Here is a 13,921-nt window from a genome sequence, read left to right as displayed (position 1 = left end):
AGTTGCACCCTCCCATGTGTACATATTATTAAGAAATAAATTTTGGAAGAGTATTCTCAGTAACATCTAGTTTTGCCCTAATTTCCATTAGAATACAAACTAATGACAGGTGTGTCTATGAGAGAGATCTGGGCCACAGCAGGAGCAATGGGTTAACCCCCATACTACGGGGAAGTGTCCCCTCCTGCTAGCTTTTTTTTTTTTTTTAATGTTTACATGGCAGGGCTAGTTATGTGACGAATAGCTTCTAGTTTGGCCCTTGGTGGGCAATAATCCTGTGTACCTTGCAGCCTGTGTTTAGGCCCTTTTGCGGGGCGAGTGGGTGAGGAAAGCAATTGGAACATTTGGAGCTTCTGCGAAGTCAGTGTGAAAATGACAACTTGACATGAGACGAGCTGTGGTTCATAGCTTTATTTAAGATATTCATGCCTCTAAATTAAAAACTGAGCCAGTGCAGTTTTCCCATCCATCGTTTGCAACACAACAAGAAGACTGAATGTGGTGAGAAGGAAAGGCTAGCCCTCGGATTTAAAGGCAATTTATAGCTCCAATGACTTGTAAGATAATATAGTGTGTTGAGTTTATTTCATTCCTATCATGGCTAGGAATGGGTGAATGAGTACAGAGAAAATATAAACCAATTCAACCTGTCCTGAAACTTTGCTCCAAATTCTAACTCAGAGCTGGTATTTGTTAAAGCTAAGGGACCTTTCCCCAGAGGCCACAGGGAGCAAATTTCTCTAAGAATGATTTGATAATGCTGTCACAGAAAATAGAGGTTCAGTGTCCATAACTGCCACTAATAGCAGAATGAGAATCTATCTATCTATCTATCTATCTATCTATCTATCTATCTATCTATCTATCGCATTATAGTGGTACAGCTGTCCTAGAACTACACCACTTCAGATTGCAGGTAGTGAATTGCTTAACTGAAGTGTATAACTCTCCCTATATAATTCTCACTGTCTGTATATATTTGTATTTATTTATTTAATAACAAAATGTATATATTGCCCAATTTCCGATGTTCTCTGGGCAGTTAACAGAATGGTTAGGACCACAAAAATTAAAACAAGAAGAAAAACAATCAGAATCCAAAATCTCATTACGGTGAGTGTAGTATTCATACAGAAATTTTGCTATATGAGCATTCTGTAGCTTAAATGTTACTCTCACTAAGACACTAAACAAGTATTTTTCCCCCTCTGCTTTCTCACCCTCTCCTAGGGTGACTAGTCAGAGATCTTATGCCACTGCTTCCACCGATTAGTCCTAGAAGCTCATATGTAACCCAAATCTTCAAGGAGTAAAAATCTTAAGTTTCGTTATTACTTCTGACTGCAATATAGAATTGATAATTTTTCATTGTGTGTGGAGCTTTGCATGGAAGCTGGTGACTAGTCCAATATCCTTGCACTGAACCTCAAAGAAATATTACTAATTTTTATATGGTTATTTGTTACATATTTCACAAATATGTGGCTGGCACAAATCCATGGTTGGATTCAATAATAGTTTTCTGCATTAATTAATTAGTTATTTCTTTTAAGAATGAAAATGGATTAAATAGCTCACCAAGCAGTTGTATGGTATTACCATTTTCCATTGCAACTGCTGCTAAATAAAGAAAATTGTGCTTTTATGAAGAATCGGTGTCAGAAGACATTCTGAGATACTACTGTTTGGGGTGGAATATTGCTACCCTGAGGGGTTCAGCTCAAATTGTTGATTCCTCAGAAGAACAGATTGAGCCAGCAAAATTTGGCAGAGGAGAACAGGTGGGGAGAAAGGAAACAGCACAGCAAGAAAGAGTAAAGTGTTTATTGCTGCTTAAGAAATTGCATTTAACACACTCACACAGCTGAGGTTGTTGTCTTTATGCTGCGATCTGTGCAGGCAGAGCCAGTGTTGCTGTGTGCCTTTTGCCCTAATCTGTGCAGCGTTGATCTAGTTTATTTTATGAGTGGATCGGTGTGAATTCCAGCCTCCAGGCTCCCAAGCAGCAGCTCAGTAAATACAATAAGCAGCAGTTCTTGTAGCCCAGAGGGGTGGTTATGAATTTTTTATTTCTGATTTTCTGACATGCCATTCCAGCAGGGTTTTTTGTTTTGTTTTGAAAAAATATTTTAAGCAACCGATATTCATTTCCAAGGCTTGCTAGCACAGCACAGCAATATTGTTTATGTGGGCAAGCCTTTTCCTTAAGCCTTTTCACAATTACGCAAGTGAGCCAGATGAACTCACTCATGAAGAAGTCCTGCTGACATTGACTGTGACAGGAAGACATACACGTTTATTATAGGTGATCAGTGGGCGTCAAATCCATTTCTGCGATCAGTGGTGGTGGAAATATCACTGCAGAGATGGAAAAACAATTGGCAGGAGTGAGAAGTGCAGAAACCCTTTTCCTAGGGAGGCGCTTTTGCATTTCATTCTAAAACCATGCGGTGACTACCACAAGCCACTTCTGTCTGTGTATGGAAATAGAAATGGAGAGTGTTGACTGGATAATCAGTGCAATGAGCATTAAATACATACATATTCTGAGGCAGACCCAATATGGTAGAATATTTTATTTTGTTCCAAGACCAGTGCGTAAATAATAACAAACACACAAAACTTGTGCTGTCAGACCACATAAACACAAGACAACATGATTAAAAACATACAATCCCAGTATAAAAATACTTCAATGTTAAAATAATGTTAAAATAATATTATTTTGTCAGCACCCTCCGGCAAGCAATAGCAGCTGCACAAAAACTGGCCGCTTTTGCTGTTACATGGGGATTCTGATCAGATAAAAAATATGATAAGTAAGATAAAACAGATCTGCCAGGGATTTGTGGTAAAATCAGGGTAATAAAAGTGCATTGAAGATCATGATAAAAAGAACAATAAAATAAAACATGTCCAACTGTCTCAATTTCCCCTGCTTCACAAGGGCATAAGCATTCTTGATATGGGACCCTCTTAAATCTGCCTTCCAAGAGTGCAGATGGCAAAACACTGAATCTGGCCAATGTAAAAGCCTTTCTGGATTTGGGAATAATCAGATTTGACAAATAATTTGCAGGCAAGAGGGCCCTCCCATTGTCCCTGAAATCAGGGTATAGTATGGCCAAACCTAAACGCTTTTGCAATTCAATATCCCAAATTCGCTGACAGATAGTAACTTTGGCTTTTTCGTTTCCGAGAGCTATAAGGGCATTAGTGGAGAATCCCAGATTTCGTAACTTCTCATTGCATGGCCTTATCCATTTTGTCTGAAAGCCATCAATTAAAGTTAATGGGGCCAATCCTACAGGAAAGAAAATAATCTTCAACCAAAGATTTATCTTATAAACCCATGCACGAGCTTCTACAGAAATTAGCCCTACTTCTTATAATAAAATTGCATTGGGCACACAACTCGGGACTCCAAATATGGCTCTCAAAAATTTAGTTTGTATGATTTCAAATGGGGCATAAATAATTGCCATAAGCACATATCTGCGAACCGTACAGCATCTGAGCTATGGCCTTGGCTGTAAATACCTGAATGACTGATGGGATATGCTGTCCCCCTTTGGTGTAAAAAAAGCAAAGGAGTGCCTTTATACTCCTCTGGGCATTATCTGTAGCATTGGTTATTTGAGTTCTCCAAGAGCCGGATGAATGGAAAGTTACACCCAGATATCTCTATGTTGCAGCCTGTTCAGTAGGGTGCTCATTTATCTGCCATCTGTGTTTGATTCTTCTCTTGGTGAAGACAACAACCTTAGACTTGGTGTAATTAATTACTAGGCGTTCTTTTTTGCAATAGATATCGAGTGCCCTTAGGAGGTTTCTCAAACCAATACTTGTTAGTGACAAGAGTACTGCGTCATCTGCATAAAGAAGTATTGATAAAGATCTATTTGCCAGCTTGGGAGGGTGGGAATTTATTTTGGCTAAATCTTTCACCAAGGAGTTAATATAAAAGTTAAACAGGGTAGGAGCTAGAATACACCCGTTAAACTCCATTAAAAGTTGGTATGGGCCCAGAGAAATGACCCGCACGACTGCATCTTATCGTCACACGGGTGTTTTCATAAAGGCTACAGATGAGTGCTAGCAGCTGCCGATCAATATTTGTGGCCTCAAATTTTTCCCATAATCTATCCCTTGAAATGAAGTCAAAAGCTGACTTAAAATCAATGAAGGCTACATATAGAGCTCCGCTGCTGGAAGAATATTTCTCAACAAGATGTTGAAGAACCAATCCTTGATCAACCGTAGATAAGATAACCCTTGGCCAAGCCAGAGTTTAGACTTATAGGTAAGTCTGCACAGGAATATGGTAAATGTTCCTGTGTGGCTTGGAATTGCTAACAATACACAAGTTAATGCTGCATAGTGACTAAGGCTGAAATCCCTATACACACTGGGAGTAAGCCCCATTGGGACCTACTTCTGAGTAGACGTGAATCATGAAGTCCCAATTGATGGCTATGTGGGAGCTCTCTGTTCGGGAGGTCTAAGCCACTGAAGTCCTGTTGCCAGGGGAAGGGCTGTTGCCTTCAAGCCCTTCTTGTGAGCTTCCTGGAGACATCCGCTTGGCTATGGTGGGGAACAAGATGCTAGATTAAAGGGTCTGATCCAGGACAGCTCTTGTTATATTCTTAAAACCAGCATAGCTGGACCTTCAAACTTTCTCCTTAATGTGCTAGGGTTTTTTTCTTAATGTGCTAGAGTTTCTTACTTCTTTTGCGTAAGTAGAGAATTTACATGCAGGAATACTCCCAAATATAGTCCACCACCTGCAAACAACCAGCTTGGAGCTCTAGCACTTCATTCCCATCACATTCTGTTTTCTCCTTCCAAGGAGTTGTTTGGTATTCTTATGTAGGGGAGTGTATGATCTACCACCTGCTGTCTGACGCAGCGCAGTCCATTCTACCACCTCATTATCACATAATTCTACTATGTTTGCATGCACACCACTTCTAAAGGGTGTGCAACTTTGGTGTGCAACAGGCATTTCATAGTCCCAACTAGGGGCGCTTATGAAATTCTCCCCAAATGAATGTCTCCCATACTTTGGGTTTCTGAGATGTGTTAGCTTAACTCTTTGATTTCTGGAATTCATTGAGTTCTGGACTTCCACCGAGCATGGAGAGTTTTCAGTTCATGTCTTCTTGTTGTCGTTTCCTTACTGTTTCTTAATGAAGTAACAGGCACGAGCCTGTAACATGAGACTCATAATGATCTGTGTTTTCTTATTGTGGAGATAGCTGGGATGACACTTACAAAGTTGCGAAGTTAGAGCAACTGTCAGCTAGTCTTTTCTCTTATCGCTCTCTGTGTTGGCTCTGCCTTGCATTCCATTCTATCTACATTCTGGCTTAGCATTGAAAATTTCAAAAATTAATTTTGGAATTTGCAAATGTGCAGTAGTTTGACAGTTTTCAGTTTGTTATCATCATCATTCCAGGTTAATAATTTGTTGGAGCATATATGACTGCACCCAAAAAGGAATCTTGAGGTGATGGCAACATCACATCAAAATTTCTTTTTTGAGCAGTGTTTAGTCAGTGTGCATATGTGATCCTTATTGTCTTAACCTGTAAAGAGCAAAAAAGTTACAAATGGAAAACTGTGCCAACTTGTGAAATTTCCTAAATTGATGTTAGATGTTCTTGAAGTTAAACCCGAATACGGATAGAGTGGAATACAAGCCCAAGACAACATACAGAACAACAGAAAGCGCGACAGCTGCTCGTTCTTAATCTCTGCTGCCCTCACACAACAAGAAAAGTCAGGTCATTATGAAACCCATTTTATAGATGAGGGAAATGATGGAGAAATCACAGCTTCCTCAAAAGCAGCTAGTGACTTTTTCCAGGGACTGAGGATCTGACCATTTTTGTTGCGTTCTTTCAGTTGCTTCTATTTGCAGAGAGTCTACTATCCTTGCAAAGAAGCTTTGTTTTCTCTTCTTTTTTGTTGTAGTGAGACAACTCACAAAAATGCATTTTAAAAGGTAGAGCCAATGGCTGTTTGTGAAGGACTCATTTGTCAACAGATGTCAATAGTACAACACACGAGGCAGCATGGAATTATGCTCCTAATTTTTAAATAGCTAAATTCAACCTGAAACGTGTTGGTAAATCTTTGCTCCTTCCAGTCTTATTGCTGTATAAGTACAGAAGAAGCTTTTAACGGAGCATCACTGAATGCCAAATTCAGCATGAGAGGGAATACTGTTGATGTTACCCATTCCCTGCAGTTAGGTGAGACCACTGTGCATTCCCTGTTTCCTTTGCTCCATAACAATCTACTGCCATAAACAAGAAAAAGTACGTATCAGACATTGGCCACTATTAAAATTGGGTAACAGACCATAACACCCATAAATGAAGTCTTGCAATATTAACAATAAACAAGGCATTTGAGCAGGTGCCCTTAATTCTGTCAGAGGTGTAAGGTCCACAAAACGAGCACATGGGGTTTTATCAAGAAGTCGTAAAAACCTAATTGAAAGTTTATGTTTATTAGCTCATACATTATGTGGAGATGCGCCCACACACCACAAAGCACAGAAGCTTCCCACAAATGACCAGCTACTGAGTGACTTTGCACATTCTATAGAAGCAGGGTGGGAAGTGCAAGTACAAACTTATTGCGCTTTCTGCATTTCTGGTGTAACATAAAGCTCACAAACGCATAGCCTGCATATTTTTGTGTCTGTGCATTTAAACTATGACTATGCTAAATATTCATTAATATAGACATTCACTTCAAAATTAGCATATACGATGCACCAAAACTGATTATTGGAAAAATATCCACCCTGTTGAACACTCACATTGTTATGGTGCTGTTCAGCCCCTTTCTGTTTTTTTGACTGCTACTTCCTCACATATTTTTTTCTTCTTTGTCCTCAATGTCTCAATTGTCTTCCCTGCCGTTTAATCCAATTGGCTGTAGTAGCCCATATAATTTTCTTTACAGGCATCCATGACATGAGGAATAGTGGCTTGACATCATTGACAAAATCACATTGGTCACCATGGCCAGGCAGTTTAAAGGTCAGAGAGGTCATATGAAACTGAGGATGGTGAAGGCAGATTATAAAGAAAAATGATAAGAAGTAGGTATAAGGGAGGAAGGATGACAAAAGGCATCAAAGCAATGTCAGCATATTCACAGAGAGTGTAAAAAATTGCTGGAAATAAGAGGTACTTTTCAACACCCACAAAAAAATGTTAGAAGTTGTGGCTCAGTCCTTTCTGGAACTCCACTGAAGAGAATGTACAACCTCGTAATGTGAAGCAGGAATGTGGGGTGGGGGCACCGTTGTGCCTGCCTCAGAGGGAAGCCATATCGCATCCACACAGAAGCCGGCCGGGACAGCACCAGAGGGGGCTATAAAGGCCTGTGCTACCCTTCATTGGCCCTTCCTCAAATCAACTCTGTGCCTGCCTAGTAAATGATGTAGTGTAAGAGAACAGATGGTAGCTTTGGGGCCTGTGGACCATGAGAGACTGTAGATACATAATTTCGTAGGCTGGCCATAATGGCAGTGCAGGGAAGTAGATTATTGACAGGGTCCCTGTGAGTACCCTGAGGCACCAGTATGGTAAAGGGGGACTCACTAGACTTGCTACTCGGTCTTTCAGACCAAGTAAAGGAGAAAGGAACCTCTTTGAGGTTTCCCTGGATCACACACATAGTCTTGTGGGTAGTGATTTGGGAGTCTCTCTCTCAACACCCAAGGTGTGGCCAGATGAGGCAGAAATAGGCAGTGCACTGCTTCAGGGCCAGGATCTTCCTTAACTATGTATGCAATGATCTAGTCACAAGGTAGATCACACAGCTGATAATTTGTGTTGCAGATCTCTGGCCTGAGAGTTAACCCACTACATGTCTTGCGTCTTTGTTCTGGGAGTGGGCACAACTCATTGTGCTTCTGCTCTGCTGCCTCTCAGGAACATCTGAATCTACTGCTGTTAATACAGTTGAATACCATGTATACTGATCCATATGCCACATGAATGTAGGTTATGAATGCCTTGTTGGTGATGAGTCAGTGTGGTTGTCCAGAGCAGTCAATGCATCACATACCATGAAATTATGGTCATTTAAAGCAGGACCCCAGTGCATTAGAGGTATTGTAGGATTGAAGAGGACATAATAGTGGAATATCTGCACCTTTTTTGAAAAACAGAACAGTGATGGACACAAGGTGGAAAAAGGGAGGTGCACCTCCTCCCTTTCTTTCTCTTTCTCTAACACTGAAGGAACAATTTTATCTTTTGCAAAAGACTGGGTCATATGTCACTCGTTATAGTCTTGCACAGGCTGCTTTTAAATGAAGAATTAATCCAATTAATTGGAGCTCTTATAACAAAGTAATTTGCAGCTAGGTTCTTTGCCACAGTGATCTTATTAACATAAATTACCTCTTACTTTGATTTTAAATTCACTAGATCAACTATGTGCCCATATGCAGTTGCATTTCAATTACTTTATTTTGTTTGTGCCTATATCATGGATAGAAGAGAAAATAAATGTCTGTCATAAATGAAGGAGAAAATTGCCATGTTTTTAAAGATCCCCCCTGGAATTGAAGCCAATATGTCATCAATAGGGATGGATGGACATCCCCCCATTTGGGTGCCCACTGAGCTGCTGCCCCTGCTCACGCACACCCCCACACACTCCCCAAGCCTCCTGCACCTACCCTGAGTCATCTGTGAGCACCTGTCACTCCCGCAGTCGCCATTTTGCATCTGTCTGTCTGTCTGTCTGTCTATGTCTATGTGGCAACTTGGGAACTTCCATAAATTAAGTATTGCATACATACTGGCTGCAAAGGCCCCATCTGCGCAATATTACAGGCATAAAGGGGCCATGAGTTCTGGCCTGGCAAGTCCTAGAGTGGGGGACAATGGCCCCCCAAGTGGTGCCTTCTTCCCATCTGTGCCTTCCCCCAAGTTTGAAAGGGGATCAAGGCCAGAAAACATGACAGACTCCATCAACATGTTCTCATTTGATTTGCTTGCTTCTGTACTCTGAACCCTTACTTTCCTTCACCAAATGCTGAATGATAACCTGTAGACCATAAAAAACCCCACCCTGCTGATAGGCCATAAAATTCACATAACAGTTGTAACCTATGGAGAGTGTGTAGCTCAGGGGCAGGGCAGGGCACATCCTTTAGATACTGAAGGTTTGGTTCCAAACCTTGGCAGTTAAAATGATCTTGGGTAGCAAGGCTGGGAAAGACCTCTTGCCTGAAACCCTGGAGAGCATCACTGCCGCTCAGAGTAGACACTAAGGGCTAGGCTTGCCTCCCTCAACTTGGTGCCCTGCAGATCTGTTGGACTACAACTCCCATCATCCCAGAACATGCTGGTCAGGATAATGGGAGGTGTGGTCCAACACATCTGGAGTGTGCCAGGTTGGGGAAGGCTGGGTTAAATGGACCAATGGTCTGCTTCAGCTGAAGTGAAATTATGTCTACTAGTCCTGGTGGCTATATGCTACCTCCAGTATCAGAGGCAGTGAGCCTAGGTACACCAGTTGCTGGAGAACATGGGTGGGAGGGTGCTGTTGCACTCACATCCTACTTGTGGGTTTCCCATCAGCAGCTGGTCGGCCATTGTGTGAACAGAATGCTGGACTAGATGGGCCCTTGGTCTGACCCAGCAGGGCTCGTCTTATGTTCTTATGTGTCATTTTTCATTTTAACCCCCCTTTTTTTTACCCACATTTTATATTTCCTATTTTCCCTATATTGTATTTCTCATTTCTTTTTGTAACTGCAAGGCTTCCCGTTGTTTCTCATTATTTTAACTATTGGTGCATGACGAGGGGAAGTGGGAAAAACCGAGGGCTGTATTAAAAGCTGTGCTATCCTAGTGTGCAGAGTGCTTCCCCCCATAGTGCTGCACCCACGTGGAGAAGGATCATGCCCAGACAGAGCTTATTTGTGTCCATTTTCACCAACTGATAACAGGGCTGCTTCCTGCGCATGAAGCAGCCACCCAACCAAACCAAACTGCAGAATTACAAGTGCATCCAAGAGGGGTTAATACTTCTTTCATCTATCTCAGCTTGAAGAACTGTCAGAAACTGACAAAGAGCCCCTATGGCTCATCTACGGAAATGAGGAGCTTCCTGGTGCTGTGTCAGACTACTTTTCCATCTACCTTAGTATTGTCAACCCTGACAGGCTTTACTCGCTAGAATTTTGAGGAATCCCCCCAGGCACAACACACACACACACACCCTACCTTCTGGTGTCTGAGTTCCTTTAACTAGAGATGCTGAGGTTGAAGCTGAACTTTTGAACATGCAAAGCACAGACTGCACAACTAATAGAAAGCCTCTTTCCAATCTGAGACCCCAAATGGGTGATGCTACAGTTTATTTTCATAACCAGGGATAAGCAAGATCATTTCAAAGGAGGCTGACCTGGGCTGGCTTCTCTAAATAAACCAACCCTTTTAACATGGGTCCAGAATTCCGGGGCCGCTAATTCTTATTCATCTTAGATGTGACCAAATTATTGTTTCATGAATTTTATCCACCGTTTTTTGTTGGGCTGAGCCTAATGTCCCCTGTGGACTTAAAATGGCCTTCCCACAGAGGCTAATGGATTCTGATGGGTTCCAGGGGGCTCTGGCGGATTTTCCTGCTGGTATGGTTGGTGGTCCTGTTGAAGCCAGCCAACATGTAGTGATGGCCACCAATTTGGATGGCTTTAAAAGAGGGTTAGACAAATTCTTGGAGGAAAAGGCTATCAGTGGCTACTAATCTTGATGGCTATGTGCTACCTCTGGAACCAGAGGCAGGGAGCCTATGTACACCAGTTGCTGGGGAACATGGGCGGGAGGATGCTGTTGTGATCATGTCCTGCTTGTGGGTTCCTGGTCAACAGCTGGTCAGCCACTGTGTGAACAGAATGCTGGACTAGATGGACCCTTTGCCTGATTCCGCATGGCTCTTATGTTCTCTTGTTCACATATTTGATATGTACCAAGCATGGTGATGTTTCATTGTAGAGCACTTATACCTAAATTTACAGGCTTCTCTTTCTCCACTCACCATTTTAATTGCTCTAAAGTCATTTTGCACTGTATCATTCACTGCAGAATAATAGCTGAGCTGTGAGATCACTTGATCCATAGCCAGGGAAGCTGAGGCATAGTCAAGTGTAGATGACATGATTACTGTTGGCAAGATGTTGGACCTGGATGCCCGTGTTTCCAATTTTGGCTGGAGATCTTATTATTTCTGCTGGAAAAGGTGCTCAGCTTCAGAAAAAAAATCTCAAGTAGACTCAATGGAATCACAGAGGGGGATGCGCCACATTTTTGCCCTTGAACAATTTTGAAGCAAAAGTGGTACTTTCAAGGAAATGAAACTCCTCTGAGAAAGCCCTACCTATTTTGTGGCTGTTCACAACTATTCTCAGCCACTGATTTCCCCTCTTTGGTGCAGCTTTGGCAACTTTTTAAAAAATTGCTTCCTTCCATAAGTGATTGCAGCCAATCAGAGATCACATGGTCTTCATGATGACATCATAACTGCTGATAGATTTGACCACATGGTGACATCACTGAGGGAACACAAAACCACAATGCCTTGACTCTGAATGGATGCCTGTGGGAGGGAAGAGACAGCATCTCCAAGGCAACTGGGCTAATGCTCCATGTTTTGCTGAACGGTAGTGATGTCACTGCCTTGGCAAAATGAAGCATAACATGCGGCATCAGCTCAGTTGCCTCAGCAACAGAGACATATTCCTTCCCTGCTAACTACACATCCACCTCTACAAACACTTTTCACCCCCTTTGAGAAGAGTTCATAAAAATCACTGAAAGGCACCATACAAAGCTTTGACAAAAGGTTCCTTTTTTGGCTCAGCTCTACTCAATATACACAAATCTAATGGACACAAATGGAATTTAATATATTCCAAGAGATTCAGTTTAGTTGTATTTAGCAACCAATAGAGCAGAACAGAACATGACAGGCAGAACTTGTCAAAAGCAAAATTCCTGGGTGGAGAAAAGAGCAGCAAGTTATGACCAAGTGCAGGGGGTGCAGGTGTTCCAGGCCAGCCAATGTCAGATGCTGCCACAACTGGCACAGACGTTGCCAGGTGATTTGCAAACAACCAGTTATAGACTACTGGGTGTTTGCCCATATCGCTTCCCATTACTCAACAGTTCTAACTTGTTCAGTGGATCTGGCCATCCCTTATCATGACTTTTCAGGATTTCAGCCAAATTGCCAGCCTGCTGGTTTGCTAAGCCAGATGCCTTTTGTCTCTTTAGCCATCTCCACCACTTTCTTTCCCTGCCCACCATAACCATGCACTTACCTGTTGGTTTTCATCTCTGGTGCTAACTTCACTTCATCCTCTGGATTTGCTACATAGTCTGGACCCATTTTGTGGCTGTTCTCTTTAGATGGTATAGCCTCATTTTTATGCTGCCTTACTTGATTTTTACTTTACTTTAACTAGGGGTGTTGGAGGAATCTGGTTTGGGGCGCAAGCTCAGCACATTGTCGCCAGCTTGGCTGCCCACATGCCAACTCACAGACCCCCTAACTTGCCTGAGTTGGCCCATGCCATGCCAAGTCAAGCCAGCTTGTGGTTTCCTGCTTGTCCACGAGCCACTATTTTATGCAAAGTTGTGGGTAAGCATTATGCAAAACGGCAGCCGTAAATAGTGCAATTTACGCAATATTGTAGGCATAAATGGCCAGGGTTGGGCAAGTGGTGGGGATCCGGCACGCAGCACACGAGGTGGGTGCAGGGGAGTTCACCCATCCCTAACATACTAAATAGTATTTATTGTTAACTTCTACTATGTGTGGCCTCATCCTAGGATGACTGTCTAGACCTACGATTGGAGACCAGAAAATTGGTAGAACCAGGGCCAGCTCTGGTTTGTGAGACCTCTGACACTGCAGTATCAGTAGGCCCTTCAGAAAGCCACTGGTAGGAGAATGTGCTGGCTGTTCTTGTGCTGCTGCTGCTCATCCTGTTCTCTGGCCTAGTACACCACTGACATTCTCTTCATAACCCAGTGAGCACAGAAGGAGAGGGCAAGCAAGGGAATGATGGCTTCATAAGAACAGGTCTGGTGAGGTTGTGTAGCCTTGTGTGCATGTAGGAAGGTGTGAAGAAGGCTAAACAAAATGGCCACATCTAGCCACAATTCTGAAGACCCCTGTTGTTGGTGGATGGGCCCCTTGCTAATGCATGGGCCCTGACAGGTACCCAACCAGGCTGCTGACACTTGAACTGGGTAGAAAGGCCAAATGATGGCTATGACTTGGCTTTATTGGAAATACATTTTACACACATTTTTACACACACTCATTATATTACCTTTCAAGTTATTGTTTTAATTATAAGTTGTGGGTGGGGTGGGATGTGGCTGGTTATCAGTTTTGTCAGCCTATTAAAAAAATATTAGTAACAGCTAAGGCAAACAAGGCAAGCCTCCAAAGACAGCTGGTACTACAGACATCTTCCTTGTTATTAAGCCATTCTCGTCCAATGGTACTTGGTTAACACATCAGTTTGGACATATCCCTTACGCTATGTCAAGTATGGGATTTATGCATGAAAGGGGAGTTCACGATTAGTAGGCTATTATTGACCCACTAACCATTGATTGTTAGAGGATAGTTCTTAATCCCACAGTGAAGGGATCGGGAGTGTCACTTCTCCACCAGTTAGCAAATGGTACAGCTGTTGGGGAAGTAAAACAGACATTTGCTTCTGGCCTCAATCCAGTGCAGGGGTAGGCCCAATTAAAGTCACTGAATTTAATGGGACTGAGCATGTTGAACTTTGTGTTGAATTGGGGCTGAAAACATTTTCATTTCTGTCCTGAAACTGGGCTTGCTGATATTGTACACACTCCAA

General features: G+C 42.4%; 1 pseudogene; it reads right to left on the bottom strand.

Annotated features, from left to right (window-relative positions):
* Positions 1-2,720: 2,720 nt before the first annotated feature.
* Positions 2,721-12,429, bottom strand: LOC146358762 (uncharacterized; annotated as a pseudogene).
* Between the last annotated feature and the right edge of the window lie 1,492 nt (positions 12,430-13,921).

This window comes from Heloderma suspectum, chromosome 1 (assembly GCF_057233095.1).
Source record: "Heloderma suspectum isolate Gila_16-S chromosome 1, 16-S_ref, whole genome shotgun sequence".
NCBI lineage: Eukaryota > Metazoa > Chordata > Lepidosauria > Squamata > Helodermatidae > Heloderma > Heloderma suspectum.
The sequence above is the reverse complement of the archived record's forward strand: the minus strand, read 5'-3'. Positions and strand labels throughout refer to the sequence as shown.